This window comes from Rattus norvegicus, chromosome 9, assembly GCF_021556685.1.
Source record: "Rattus norvegicus strain SHRSP/BbbUtx chromosome 9, alternate assembly SHRSP_T2T, whole genome shotgun sequence".
Taxonomy (NCBI): domain Eukaryota; kingdom Metazoa; phylum Chordata; class Mammalia; order Rodentia; family Muridae; genus Rattus; species Rattus norvegicus.
In genome coordinates this window covers 86,213,678-86,229,302 of record NC_141542.1, presented here as the reverse complement: position 1 = coordinate 86,229,302, position 15,625 = coordinate 86,213,678, and the positions used below count along the sequence as shown (strand labels likewise).

The 15,625-nt window shown below is 40.6% G+C and overlaps 1 long non-coding RNA gene across 1 annotated transcript in view; it reads right to left on the bottom strand.

Moving 5' to 3' along the window:
• LOC148003773 (uncharacterized) overlaps window positions 1-14,317 on the bottom strand; it is a 39,145-nt gene extending 24,828 nt beyond the window's left edge. Inside the window, exon 1 of the long non-coding RNA XR_015629158.1 lies at window positions 14,072-14,317. This is a non-coding gene — a long non-coding RNA (uncharacterized LOC148003773). The remainder of the gene's footprint in view (window positions 1-14,071) is intronic.
• Window positions 14,318-15,625: the final 1,308 nt, after the last annotated feature.

The following is a 15,625-nucleotide window of genomic DNA, read 5'->3' as shown; positions in this document are numbered from 1 at the left end:
TGCTGGGCCAACTTGCCTTTTGATCATCCCGGCAAATGGTAGTTTGGTTATACCATAGCCCCAATGTACTTTCCAAGCTACACGCACACGCCCAGAGTTTTCTCCTTTCCTCTCTAATGTTTTTGACAAGCCCGGTTACAGCTGAATAAAGGATAACTTCATCACATAGCAAGCATGAAAAGAAAAAAATCTTCTACATATATAAAGGTAAAAGATCCCCCCCAACAAAGAATTCAGGTCACTTTCCTGATAGAGAATAGATTATTGCCCAATTCTCTTTAAATAAACATGAGCTCCACAGAAACATATATGTCGTTTGTCTGTTTAGTTGAGGTTCTAAAATGTGAATGCAATGCATTGTTTAAACTAGAGCAACCTAGAAAACAAATGTACAAATACATTATACTAATGCATTTTACTTTGTAAAAATGTTTTCCACATCTGCAGGAAAGACCACAATCTGTATGATATGTCTTGGTTTTAAAATTTTTCACTTTTGCTAAAGTATTTTAATTCTTGCCATTTATCCCATTTCATGACTTCTTTATAAAGAGCACTAAAAATTTTATATTGATAGACTATGGTAACTTTTACAGTCTATAGAAATTCTCTGACATATTATTTGGATTATCTCAATGGTGTAGTTTATTTTTCTATTTTCTTATGAGCAATAGGACTTATGACTATGAGGCCATTCGGCCCTGGATACACAGCATTATAGCCCTATTACATATTAGTCATATTAATCCATGGGACAAGTATCTATGCAAATACAACCACTTGAGAAGCACCAGACATGAAGAAAATAATGAAGTACACTTATTTTCCTTTCTCAAATTATGTGTTTCACATTAATATTATTATACCCAGCTATCCACATTTCAAATATGTTCATAACCCAAGGATGGCAATTAACCACGATAAACACGTTCATAAGTAGCTCAGGGCAGCAGTGGCATCCCACGGCCTATTTGATCCACCTGAAGCACCATGTGGCAGCGATGGCAGATTGTCACTCTGCTGATGGACCGTGAGCATCACCCATAATCCACCAGTGCAGGGCTAAGATATAACTGTCGTTATTCGTGTGCCTGCCACTTCATTTAAGATCTGCGGACTGTGGTTCCTGTTTGCCTGATGTTTGTTCTGCAGTTCTCTGTGGGCTAAGTTATACATTATCCATGTATTTCTCAGAAGCAATTTTTATTTATTTTTCTTGTTTTTAGTCTGACTTATTTCCACTGTTTTGCAGACCATGCATATGATGAATGCAATTGGTTATGAAAATTAACCTAATACCTCTTTTTCTCCTCTAAAATTGCTTTTGTCTATGAGATCTGAATGAATTCCATTTATCCAGACTATTACTGCCAAAATCCATAATAAAACTAATCTGCAGAAACAAGGACAGCTACATCACCGGCTTTCTGCATGACAGTAAGGATGGGTGATGGATCACAATGTACCAAACAGGACTTATGTATACATAGCAAAACCTAATCGCGACACAACAAGGTCTTTTGATACTGCAAAGTGGACTGTAATGGGCATAAATGGGAAACTCATCCTTCCTCATCAGATTGACTGATACTGAGCAGAGAATATCTAAATATGAAAATACATACCTTTTGAAACCCAAACAAGCCTAAGCTCAGTCTACTTATAATTTTAACCCACCTTTAAGCCTAAGTTCGTGATGAAGGGAATTAAATACCATCATCCTCTGAAGGTACCAGAGTGTTGCTTTTTTGAGAACTTCAACCAGGTTACTTGGTAAATAATCCCAGAAGGACTTAAAAGGGGAAAAAAATCAATTGGGAGTGGCATATTTGCATTTTCATTCTGGACTGTAGCCTTTGGAACATTGTTTATTGTGGGATTTTCAGGAAGGTTAATGTGCACCCTTGAAGGAATCTGAGCGGGTGGCCTGTAGGGTAAGGGGACAGAACGTTGAGGTGATTTCGTTCCCAACACTACATCGTCGTCCACTTGGAAAGTTGAAAACTTCAACTCTGCGTCCTTCTGTCCTGAACTCTTTTCCTTTCTACATGGTCACTTCCTGTTCCTGAAAACCATCTTCCATGTTCACAACTAAGAGAAAAATGGGAGGCAGAAGAAATGCATCTTCCGAGTCCAAAAGGAGGGAGGAAGATGGGATGAGGCAAAGGAGAATCAGACAACACACGGAGAAACATGAAGGGTCACTTTTAGAGAACTGGATGCTTAGTGGAGTTTGGAAATGGGAAGGGGAAAAGGGCAACAAGAGGGAAAACCCAAGAGAAGAGTCCTGCCAGGTAGGAGGGCTGGAAGCATCTGAGTTTTTATCAATAGAAACAGGGACTCGTGAAGTCGTTTGGGAGGAACTGATTAGATTTGCAAAACTGCCTGAGGTTCCGTTCGAAATCAGATTGGAGGGGGTGCCAGCCTGGAAGTCAAAGCTCCTGCAATATGTCTACGGTAAGGCAGTGGCTTATGTTCTGGGAGTGGTATGGAAATGGCTAGGGATGGTTAGATTCTGGAGATACCCAAGAGGTAGAATGTGCTGGACTGGTTTGTGCTGGATTGCATGCAGGCAGTGTGGGAATGCGGTTAATTCAGGATAAGGCTCTGGTTTCTGTCTGGGAAGGGTAGATTCATGGTGGTACTATTTAGTGCATCATCCAAACACACACACACACACACACACACACACACACACACACACACACACAATGAAGCAGATTAAGAGCTAATCAAACATGATAGGCGGGAAAGGGCAGTGAGATATCCAAGAGGAGCGATGCAGTAGGAAATTAGGCCAATTAGGGATCCGAAAAGAGAACAGAGAGTGGGAGACAGAGACAAAGACAGATACAGACATCGAAATCAGGGATTTATCTGGGTTGTACCCTGAGACTGCATAATAAAAATGAAAATGTTAAAGTCAGATTTGTTCAGGTCAAGTATAAGATTTGTATAAATGTGCTTCAATAGAAGAAACTATTAAGTAAGGCCATCAGTGAGGAGAGGTACAAGCTTCCTGAGCTTTCATAGTCGAGGAAAGCAGGGATACCTCAGGGAGCGTGGTGCTGAAGAAAGGATTTAAAACATAGTCAGGAAGATTTGGGAAAGACTGTTAGGAATTTCAAGTGAAATGTACCTGCACTTTCAGTCCCTTTGAATCTCTTTGGATCTACAAAGCTACATTGGAGAGCAGAGACAGTGAGGCAAGCCTCACAGGTACACAGCACTCCTGTGGTCCAGAAAGTCTGATGCATCGCAACAGGGCCTGAGGGAGTCTGGTCGTGTGCACCTCCTCTACCATGACTGTTTGAAGTTTATCTCTGAGAGGTAGGGTGACTAGCATTCAGTAGCATCCTCCAGAACGCAGTACATGTCCTGCTAATTCATCTGAACATTCCCTGCATTGCTCTCTTCCTTTGTAGCTTACTTGAGATCATCTCCATTTACAGAGATAACAACCAAGGTCCTTGTCTTGAGGCTTTTGATGGATTTTTGTAAGGTTTACCTCCCGAGTTAATTATGTAGAGCAGGCCTATACTTCCACAAAGAATTTCAGATTCGTTTGTGGGCCTCTCTGGGACCACATTTTAACTGCAACAGAACATTAACCTTCTGGTATCCTAAATATTTTGAGTTAAATTAAGGAGACCTTCATCTCCTATATTATTATACCTATATTATTATATAGGTATTCAGTTAACCACATATACTTAAATTAATGGAATTCATGAATATAGATGGTACCCAGGTAAATTCTTACCACTTTTCTTAGCCAGCCTAAAGGGAATCCTGCAAGCATGATTTTTAAACATTCTTTAATATCAAACTATAATACAAAACACATCCTTCTCAGTGTCAAGGTATTTATAATCCCAAAAGAGAACAAGTTGTATTATAAGCATAATAAAAGATTACAATATTATATCATATAAAATTTTGAAATTCATTCTTACATAGATACTGAGAATATTTTACATAGACCTTGCTTCCACCCAAAATTTCATTCAGAATGAATTCCAAGATTTCAAATCGTCTCTTCAGCAGATGGGATAAAGCTGTGGACAAGACTTCTGATTGAGACTAGGTGTACCCACGAGTTGGCAATGCTCTCAGTGTTCAGTCGAGATGCACAGTACAAATACAAACAACCCACGGAGTATAAGTTTGTCTTAGTCAACATATTAAAAAAATACTTTAAGTGATTTACACTAATGTAATATTTTTTCTTATTTCAAGATTTCTGAACTATTGTAACAATAAGTATATAAATAAATACTTACTAACAAACTGATTGACCCTGTTGGTTTTCACACTAAATTTTTGAAACCTGGTACGGATTGGTATTTTACATTTAAAGCACATTTTCATTTGGTGCCACATTAGTTCGGAGCTATATTTTCCTGGTTCAATAGCAGATCTGTGGCCTCTCCTAACAGTGACACTGAACTCTATATGTTCTAATCATGGCCAAGCTGTCTAATGAATAATTATTTTCACAGCAATCCCTATAGTGATATTCAGATTTTCTTTGCAAAGCGATGCTCTGTGCTACTGTCAATCTATTTTCTACACGGAATAACCAGCAGCTTAAAAACATTTTAGCTTTTGCCTATAGCTACCAACCTATAAGAGGCTGAGTCTCAAACAGAAATACACACAAGTATATTCAAATTACTTTCATAATTACTTTATGCTTTCATATGATTTTTGCATGTATAATTTTTGCAAGGATAATTAGTTTACTTTCAAGGTAAATAAACTTTTGCCAAAGTGGTTTAAAAGTTGGAAAACCAAGACACCACTGCTCTATGTCACATATGAAATAATAAGATAATTTGTAGATACCAAAAAAATAGAGGGACACTAAAAGACACTGTTACAGAAGAGGGAGGTGAAGGGGGTGACCTTATATGACATTTCCCAATAAAACAAGGAAGTGAAATAAGGCAGAAAGGGTGGTGTATATATGGATTTATGTTAATCCATAAATATGTTAAGGCAGAAAGGGTGGAGGGCTTGTGGAACCTTGTTAGCAGACAATCTTCAGAAATGATAGGACTGAAGGAACTCAAACCCTGGGAATCTCAGAATTGTGAATGACAGGAATGGAACCATTCCCTCTTTGCCTCTGGAACACATAACCAGAACACCCTACTGAGGACCATGGGCACTGGGTCACTTATCATAAATACCTGAAGTTCTTCCCCATGCTAATGATGTATCCAGATAGCCCTGAGCCTTTAGCCAATGAGTTTCCCTTCCTGGGTTTTCCTTCATGTAAATGTATTTAATCCCTGGATCACCCCGAATAAAGTATATGCATTTGTATCCACTGTCAAATAAACCAGTATGAACAAGCAAGGCTTATCTCAGAGAGTTGCTTAGCTGCAGGAAACCCTTCATCTTTTAAGAGTCTTGCCTAAAACTTCCAAGGAAGGCCTTCTCCCTTTCAGTCCTACTGCTCTACCCTGCCCTTGCTCCTATTCAGACTGGGTTCCTCTCCTCCCGAGCTCATGTCCCCTTTCCACCTGGCACACAGACGGAGATCCAGAGATCCAGAACCACAGCATTTGTCCCAGACCCCGCTGTTTCCCCTTCCAGTCCATCCCAAGAGAACACCGACCGTCAAAACCCCTTCCCCAGCCACCTCAACCCCTATTCAGACTTGCTTCTGCCTCCGGAGTGCGGTGTGCCCACTGTGTTCCAAAAAGTTGTTGAACCTATGCTACTGAAGATTGGAACAAAGTGAGCAACGCAAGTGTTTTAAAAACTCAGCCAACTTACTTGGGTCTGAACTTTCTTAAACCAGAGGGCTTACCTACGCAAGTGTGCAAGTCAAGAAGAAGAATAAATGATATAGTATTCTGTGAAGAACTAAGATCGGTCTCAGGCAAAGATTGATTTGGATAAAATGAAAGATGAATGTGAGAGTCACAGTCATGGAGTTGGTGGCCCAGAAGTAATTACTAATGATCCCTCCAGGGATTCTATGTCATGAATGTTCCAATGATTCTGCAACATTGAATTTTCTCACCTTATCTGTAAAAGTTTCTTAATCTTTTTCCTACATTTCTTTTTAATTTTTTTGTATCAATTGTGTATGGGCACACTTGCTCTGTGGAGTGTTTGTGTTTGTGTGTGTGTGTGTGTGTGTGTGTGTGTGTGAGAGAGAGAGAGAGAGAGAGAGAGAGACAGAGAGACGGAGAGAGACAGAGAGAGAGGGAGAAAGAGAAAGAGAGACAGAGCGACAGAGAGAGACAGAGAGACAGAGAGAGACAGAGAGACAGAGAGAGACAGAGAGAGGGAGAGAAAGAGAGACAGAGAGACAGAGAGAGACAGAGAGACAGAGAGAGACAGAGAGACAGAGACACAGAGAGAGAGACAGAGAGAGACAGAGAGACAGAGAGACAGAGAGACAGAGAGAGAGACAGAGAGAGACAGAGAGACAGAGAGAGACAGAGAGACAGAGAGAGACAGAGAGACAGAGAGAGACAGAGGAAACTTGTGAGACTTGTTTCTCTCTTCCATGTGCTTTTCCAATAATGAACGCCACCCATTAGGCTTGGTAGCAAGTGCCTTTCCTTGCTGATTCAGGTCACTGGTCCAGTCCCTTAACCTTACTGTCCTTTCAACAATAAGATCTCCTTTTCTGAACACTAAACTATAATTTCTCTACCATTCAAGATACCACTTGGAATAAACTTATTCCAGGAAGTAGTCCCAAACCGCAGATGGGCCAGACACTATCCACTACAGAGAGGAAGAATTGCATGGGTAATGTATACATGTGTGCTCCTGCTAGGAGTTAAATAATGCCATAGGGTCAGTCTAGTCTCCAGTCTGACTTACTCTCTAACCGTTTCCCACCTCAGCTTCCACATGACTGTTTCAGACCTCACAGTCTTTCGTACTGCTTAGCTATGCCTCCTTTTCCATAAGCCTTCATCCCCAGCCCTTCTTGCTTACTGTTTACCTCGGAGTCCATAAGGGAAAAAATATCAAGCTAAGCGAGTATAAATACACAGAAGAAGCTGTTGGAAAAGGAAAGTCTGAGTCCAGGAAGCACTTTCCTCCAATTCCTACACAAGAGTTTATCATCCTAGCTGAGTAAAGGAGACGGCATAGTTGAAAGAGGACGGCATAGTTGAAAGAGAACACAGGCTTTAACTTTCACAGAGCAACAGTCTAAGAGGGATTTGCTTTGTTAATACTACGTGTGATAAAATTTCTTCTTTCGGGTCTTGTTTCCCTCACTTGTAGCAGTGACAAGAATAGGAGACAGGGTTGTTTTGTATATTTTTAATCAATTAATTTGGAAAAAATGAAATGGCATTTATAATGTATATATTAAACATAAAATATAAAAGAATAATTGCTTTTCTTCTGGAGGTGTGCCATAGATTAAAAGATAATAAAATAAAATAAAAATGTTAGTCAGAGTATTTGAAAATAGCATGTTGGTTGTAAATAGTGTACACGATTGAGACAATAAAAGGAAGTTAGCTGACCACAGAGTGAAAAATCTCTCGGGAAAGCCAGGTTCTATTAATCTGGTGAGCTCTGAGCTGAAGGGAAAGAATAGCAGACGAGAGGTAAGTATTCTGGATTTCTAGTCGTGTATTCATTCACACCTCATTCCCAAGGCATGCATACTTCTCCATGTCCGCAGTGCCTATAGTCCACGAGGAGAAGACAGTTCAGTGAGCAGACATTCTCTCAGCAAAACTCAACTCAACTGACTTGGCAGGGTAACCAATATGATCCATTTCCTTTGGAAAAAACTGATGAATATTCTGAGCAGAAAGAAGATCATAGCCAGTAGGCCATGCTCCAGTAAGCCTACACACCGATCACATTGGTTCAATTGCTTCCCTGCCAAGAATTAGTTGTGTTTATTCCCAAACTGTTGTCGCCAAGTGACTTATTATTGTAACCATGCAATATAATTAAACAGTACTTACATAATTCAGTGAAATAGAATGTAAAATGAATGAGTTGGGGTTTGGGGGTTTGGGGGGTTGTGTGTTTTTGTTTGTTTGTTTAAGGAAGTTGACTATTTTGGAAAAAGTCAAGAAAATAAATTGCTAAAAATTTTTCTCCTAATTATACGAACAATGGGACATCACTCCTTATAATTCAACATGCAGTCTGGTGTGCCAATGGCTTATTTTCACTCCGTGTAGAGAAATAGAAACGAGAGGTGCCCTATGACGAAGGAAGACTGCATGGGTCATCAATATCCAAATTAATGACTATTGACCTAAGTCAAAGAGCTGGTGAATAACTGCACTTTGATGTGTTAAGTTAATGCAAATGATTAAGTAATTAGTTCTTTAACTAGTGCTCCTATTAGATTCTAGCTGTTTTATGCTTCTCCTCATAGGATAAGAAGACTTCTGGTAAAGAACTGAGGTATGTTATGATGCAGATGTTAGAAATCACTGGTGGGGAGAATATGACCCCTCTTAAAGAGTAGGAATTCTGAAGTAAAAAGAAAGGCAAGAGAAGGAGCCACAGAAAGTCAAGTATTAACTTCAAGCAAAGCAAACTATGAACAAAAATTGAGACAAGGATATACAGAAGAAATGAGGATAGCTTGGACTTCAGTGACAGAATTGGAGATGTATGAGGAGCCTTAGATATACTATAATCCAACAGGCTACAACTGTAGTCCAAATGTAGGGCCAACAGACTGGGATGGAGCAGACATGTTTCCCACTTTCTGGTTTAAGAACTAAGATGTGTGGTGCTGTTTGTACAAACAACAAGTCTAGCAGAAAATCAGAAGGGAAGGAGAAGATAATGAATTCTTATTTGAACACACTGTGCTTGTGGCCCAAGACCTATTAAGTAGAAAGTCCTGTGAGCAACTGTGCATATTGAGTTCAGGAAAGAAGAAAAACAAGCTGGGAGATAGCTCACTCAGTTGAAGTATTTAAGCATTTACGAAAAAGAAACCACCCTGGGATGATGGCACACACTGATAATCCCAGCACTAGGAAGAGGGAGAGAGGAAGATCTCTGGTGCTGCTGGCCAGCTAGCCTAGTCAAGTAGGTGAACTCCCAGCTATTGAGAAACTGGATGGACAGCTCCTAAGGAGCACCACCTCAGATTGTCCTCTGGCCTACACACACGTCTGTACACATGCACACACAAATGTACATGCATCCACCAACATGCACAAGAAAGAAGAGGAGGAGGAAGAGAAGGGGGAGTAGGCAGCATCAGACATGGACATAGACAATAGTTGAAACCATAAGATGTTAGGGAACAGATAGGAAGGGAAGGAAACCAAGGTAAGAGCGCTAACAGAGTAGCAAAAGAATTAAGAGCAAAGGGGTGTTCTAATGTTCCTTGCTGTTGTATGAAAACCACCCCGTAGCTCCCACAAGACGTAGGTTGTAGATAGGTGTCTCCATTAAGGTCATAGTTTGGGGAGTGTCTAGTAGAACTTAAACCAACTGTATTGGGATGAGGACTGAGGGAGTGGTGCTGGAAAGAGGTGGGAAGTACCATTGGTTTCCTGTTTGAAGAATCGTTCACAAAGTGGAATAGAGAATGAGAAGAGCCTACAACAGGTGAGAGGAGCAGATCTGAGATGTCCCTTGTCTCCCAAGGTAGATGGGGATGAGGTTTATACCAGAAGATATGCAAAGCACTACTGTGAGTACAGCCGAGGTTATTACATGTAAGGGAAGCTAGCTGGACAAGACGCAGTCTGCATGTGGGAAATAGTTAACAGTTTCTCAAAGCTTACACCCAGGTGTATCACCGCAATTTGCTACCAGAAATATGGCAATCCAATTTCCGTAAGACCTAAGAGAAGGAGGATATTCAAGTTCACTCCTTTACTGATGTCATTCCTGCCTTTCTCGTGCAATATTTTCTAGCAGAAGGGGAAAGGACGAGTTGGAGCCTAAACTGACTCCAGATTTGACTGAGGGTGGGAGTTACACATGTGAACATAGTCTCTCCTGTCTACTGACACTGGGAAAGGAAACTGAGGACCATCCAGGTAGAGGGCACTACTGTGGTTGAGGCAGAGTTCCCCACTACCAACAGAGATGGTAAAGACAAAGGGACTTGGGGGGTGAGCAACTAGGTTCAAAACCTGGCTTATTATGAGAAGCAAGGTACCATCTACAAAATCTTAATAATTTGCTAGTTTGTTTTTTTGTTTTGTTTTGTCTTTTTTGTCTTTTATTTATTGTTTGTTTGTTTGTTTGTTTGTTTTTAAAGCAAGTTCTCTCTATTTTATAGCCATGGCTCTCCTGGCACTCATATAGAGCAGGCTCCCTTTGAACTCACGAAGGTCTGACTGAGTTTCACCACGCCCCACAGTTTAAAACTACTGTAAGTTTTTGCTATGCCAAACAGCCCGAGGAAAGCTAATAATATCCCTTTCTTCTTTTCAATAACTTTGTGTCTTAAATATCTTTATTTCCATTTTAGAGATAAGAAAACTAGCGTTTTGAGAGTTAAGCCAATTCCTAAGTTCAACAGGATTTCAAATCACGTGCCAGTTTCAAAAGTCAGTGTCATTCTTCATTTCCCATAGGAGTGGCTTTCACATTCAGTCCTTGGCTTGTGTGAGGTTCATATAAAAGGATATTATAGACACGGGAAGAAAGTTGGGTATGGAAGAGAAATGAGGAATTCAGTTTTACAATGTTTTTAACCTGGAGAGTAACTCTGAGAATATCTAATAGAATTATGTCTATATGGGGAAACTTGAGGAAAAATGTTTTGGGGGGAAGGTAAAGATTTATGAAGTATTAGAATTTAAATAGTGGCTAAAGTCCTAGGAATACATAAGATTTTACAGGGAGCCTGCAACATGAGGAGAGAACCACATGGTGAACTAAGAAACTCCAGCATGAAAAAGGAGGTCAGAGGAAAGTGTCAGCTAGGGAGAAAGGGAAGATACAAGATAGAGGGAAGTGGCTGAAGATGATGTTACACCACAAAAGGACAGAGTTCCAAGAGCAGGGTGTGATAAAGCCACATCAGCTGCTATGGAGTGGCCAAAGGAGATAAAGACTAAAAAACCATGCAAGAGATTAAAAATAACTGTGAGAAAATTTCAATTACAGCACCCAGGATTGTCTAGCCCCGGTCTAGGATTCTGTACTGTATGGAAAAGTCCAGGCCTTTAGGACCATCACTACATGTAAAAGGATGTCAGTTTCACCCTTAAAACATTTGGATGCTTGTAACAGTGTTGTTATGACAACAGCCATATCAGAGAAGTCAGGAAGACAATCTCTGCATCCAGGCATCCTGGGTTGGATTTTGGGTTCACTGCTTCCCCGCCCTGTAACCATGGGCAGGTTGCTTAATATCCTTGTATCTTGGTTTCTTAATCTGAAAACTGGGAGCAGTAAAAATAATGGGGTGTTGAGGGCTAAGTGAGTTTTACTCTGGTTAACAGAAAAAATATGGTGAAGTCTTCCTAACAGTTCTTAGCAATTCCCAAGAGCAGGTGACAGTTTGTTATGTTGATACTGATCATTGATACTGATAAATGCATTTAAAAAAGCCAAGATTGATTAAATAATAAGATTGTAGATACCATATACCTGTGGAAAAATATAGTTAAATATTTTTACAATATAGGATGGTAGTGATAGTTAAATTAGAAAAAAATTATAAACCATATGAATAGAATGATCCCACAGGTGAGTGAATAATGTATCCCAGGTGTTGTATTCTAAAATTATTAGAAAACAATATGTATCAATATTGTATCTAAGTGGTTGGATCATAAATATCATTTTAATAATTACACACACACCACACCACACACCAAAAACAACCCCACATTATTTTCATGATATAGAAAAATACAAAATACCAACAAGGTCAAGGCATAGAAGAATAAGCAATGGCGGACTGCAGGCCTACATGCTGATACACGCCATTGAAGGAACTTACACAGAAAGCACTTGCTGTCTTCTGGATGCTTCTAATCCAGGATCGTTGCTATTAAACATTAAGATGCTGAAGTGAAGCTCTTCACAGTGATGGCTTCTAGTGGGGATGGGAAGGACTCCGTGTTCTTTAAGGGGCTGGCCACTGGGAGTTTGACTATGTTCCAATGAGTATAGAAGCAACACAAATTGCACTTGGTGGTCTTTTGTTTGTTTGTTTGTTTTTGTTGGTTTTTGTGTGTTTGTCTTTTGGTTGGTTGGTTTGGTTGCTTTGAGGGAGAGTTGGGTGCAAGGGTGGAGGATGAACTTGGGAGGAATGGGGAGCAAGTGTAATCGAGGTGCATTGTATGAAATTCCCAAATAATGAATAAAAATATTACGTTGGGGAAGAAAATTATCACCAAAACTATTAAAATTTCTGCACCACTACAGATCAACAGACTAGGCCAGCACAGGAGGTTGGAGGAGAAAAAGAAAGAAAGAAAGAAAGAAAGAAAGAAAGAAAGAAAGAAAGAAAGAAAGAAAGAGAGAAAGAAAGAAAGAAAGAAAGGAAGAAAGAAAGAAAGTGAAAAGCATTCTGGAAAAAGAAGTAACCTGGCAGAGGCCCTGCACATTGCTGTTGGGCTCGTGGAAGCACCCAGAACCTACTACTGCCTTAGGAATTGCCAGAGGATCACAAAGAAGGTGAACTGAGATGTCAGACAGTCTGAAGGGGCAAAATGAGGGACCTACCATCCTGAGATGGCCTCTTTCCACCCGCCATTTATACATACTTGGTCTTGTGTCTAACCTAAAGCCTCTCGGTTGAACTTTCTTCTAAGTATAGCTTATAAACTCTAATCCGTAAGTGGATCGCACTCCTGTGGTAATACTTCCCATGTGCTAATCTTTTCCCATGACCAATAAAACCTACTTGAATGGTGGATGGCTTGAGAAACCCCAATCCACCATAATGAAAAAAAACATTTTAACTGGTTGCAAATGATTGTAAAGGCCAATTTATAGATGGAATTTCATTTTGAATTTATGATTTCTGTTTAGACAGAAATGCTAAAAGGAGTTAGGAATAAAATCCCAAAGAATTAAGCTATCTTTGCAACCAGGTGGCAATTTTAGATCTTTGCCAACTTTAATAATTATGGGAAACTATACCCTTGACACACAGTTAACAATCCCAGATCACAGAACGGAAGTGAAAATAACTGTTATCTATTTTGTTTTATTTGTTTAACAGCCTTAAAATGAAAACAGAAGTTTAAGGAGATAGCATATGGTGCATCTATATCAAAGTAAAAATAATAGTGATTTCAAAAGACAGTAACCTTCGGTATCATTTCCTTCAGGTTTCAAGTCCATCCCATCCAGTTTGTCTCAGTAGTTTACCCTCTAATAATCAGTCTTGTCAGGCCACCATGGCGTTCTCCATGTTTAAGGTCTCACAAATATCAGAAATCCACTCAACTTATCTAAATCCACCTGCCCAGCACTTTTCCAAAGTTCAAATACAGAGAGGACACAAAAGAAGGAATGACAGCTACATTAGCTGTGCGCCAGGACTCGGCAGTTCCCCACCCCCCACCCAGACTTCCCTGTCCTCTTTCTGCCGCTCTCCCACCCCTCCTCCCCATCCTAGTCTATAGACAAACAAGCTCTCCAATCTACTCCTTATCAAGATGGAAACAAGGCCAGACCTGCTCTTCTAGATAAAATGCCTTGGCTTCTAACTGCCTCGCTGCTTATCTTTCATCTTGCAGTGTTAACCATAACCCCTTTCCTGACCCGCTCTACTTCTTGTTTTTAGATGAGCAGCAAGGGCTCCGGTGGGGGCTGGGGGCGGGGGCGGGGGCGGGGAGGGGGGCATGCTTAAATGGACAAGTTCACTTGCTCGCTCTCCTTTCCTTTTCAAGTCTGTTCAGACCTCTTTGTGTTTAAGATGCCATCCTGAAATTATCAGAAACCACGCAGCGTGCCCCGTGTGATCTGCTGTGTTTCTCATTCTCTCTTCCTGACTTTGACTCTCCCACATTATCAAACTGTTTATAGCCTTCTTAGGTATTGAACTTTTCATGTCGATGCCCCACCCCAGAGACGGTTGACGAGTTTCCCGAGGAATAGTTAATTGTATAGAGTTACCTACCCTCCCTGCATCTTGTCAGTCTAGATCAGAATGGGCTGAATGGTTTTCTCATCAAAGCTGTGTGTCTTTTCCGAAGTTCCCACATTTTCATAGGAAGCCTTGCACTTCCTGCCGTTTCTTGAGCAGAGACAGGGAATGGCATGCGGGGTTGGGTAGTCAGACCATGTCACCGGCCCATGCGGGTTGTCTTGCTGTGTAAGGTTAACTGTGTCATGGTCCTCACTCTGTCCTCACTCTTCCTGTGTGAAGCAGAAAGTGAAACTGGCCTCCTTTTGTTCTGGAGAATTCTGGGGAGCCAATTGGCCTGTATTTTGAAAGGACAATAAAGGTGAACTGTGTAATAGTGCACAGGACCCCGATGTGGTAAACACCTTGGTCTGGATTATGACACCTTTACCCCACACAAATTCATGTACCTGAACCTGCACGGCCTTGAAGATATGGGCGTCTTTCCAAAGGACTGGAGTCTTGGAAGGGAGTATTCTGCTTTTACAAGGCGTTTGTTTCGTTTTGAGTTTTTTACCCTTTTGCATTGAAAACTTAGCACTTGGTGCAACAGAAAGTTCCCTTATAGAGGACTCCCTTGCTAGAAAGTCCTGATAGGGTCAGTCAAGCTTTTTTTTCTGATTTCTTAGCTCATAAAGCACTGCACCTTAGAATCTTAACGTTTTCACTTTTCCCTTTGCATATTAGGAATCTGATTGACCCTCTGACACTGGCGGCACCAGCGTTGGCCCTATTGGTAAAAGAGTGTTACTGAACCCAGTATGGAAATGAACAGTATATGTTGGTGTGTATTAACTACTTTTTTAAATCCTGACAGGGATAAAAGACCAATGCCTGCATGAAAGAAATGGCATTATTCCAGAATAATGACGTGACGTATCTGCAGATATCCCCATGAACAGAGTTATTCCAAGTCTAGGGCAGAACATTCTGGAAATTTGGAAAACAAGATATATTTCATAGGGTATATCCCCTTATGTCCACAAGGATGATTCTGAGGATTCTTTAAGGTTTATTACCAAATCCAGTTATCTTCAAATACTATATGTTAATGGAGAACCATACTTATTAAGAAATATGCTATCTTTCTTACCTTTTCTACCAAATATCATAAGCAAACAATGTATATGTGTAAGTATGCTTGTGGAGGGGAGAGACAGAGAGAGAGAGAGGCAGAGACAGAGAGAGAGACAGAGAGACAAAGAGAGAGACAGAGAGACAAAGAGAGAGACAGAGAGACAAAGAGAGAGACAGAGAGAGACAGACAGAGACAGAAAGAGACAGACAGAGACAGACAGAGGGAGGGAGGGGTAAGAGGAGAGAGGGAAGGGAACAGAGAGAGTTGCAGAAGACAGAACCTTTGGCTTTCCACCTGCTAGCCATGTTCTCTCAGTAAACTGAGCTACAGGCCCATAGGCAATTCTCAGGGAGACCTGAACTTGTTGTCCTTTGGAAAGAGTGGGAGGGGCCCCTTTTTCAAACTGCTACTTCAGAAAATTATTCTGCCTCTGCCTATGGTCAAGAGACTCCTCTTTCTTATGGACCATC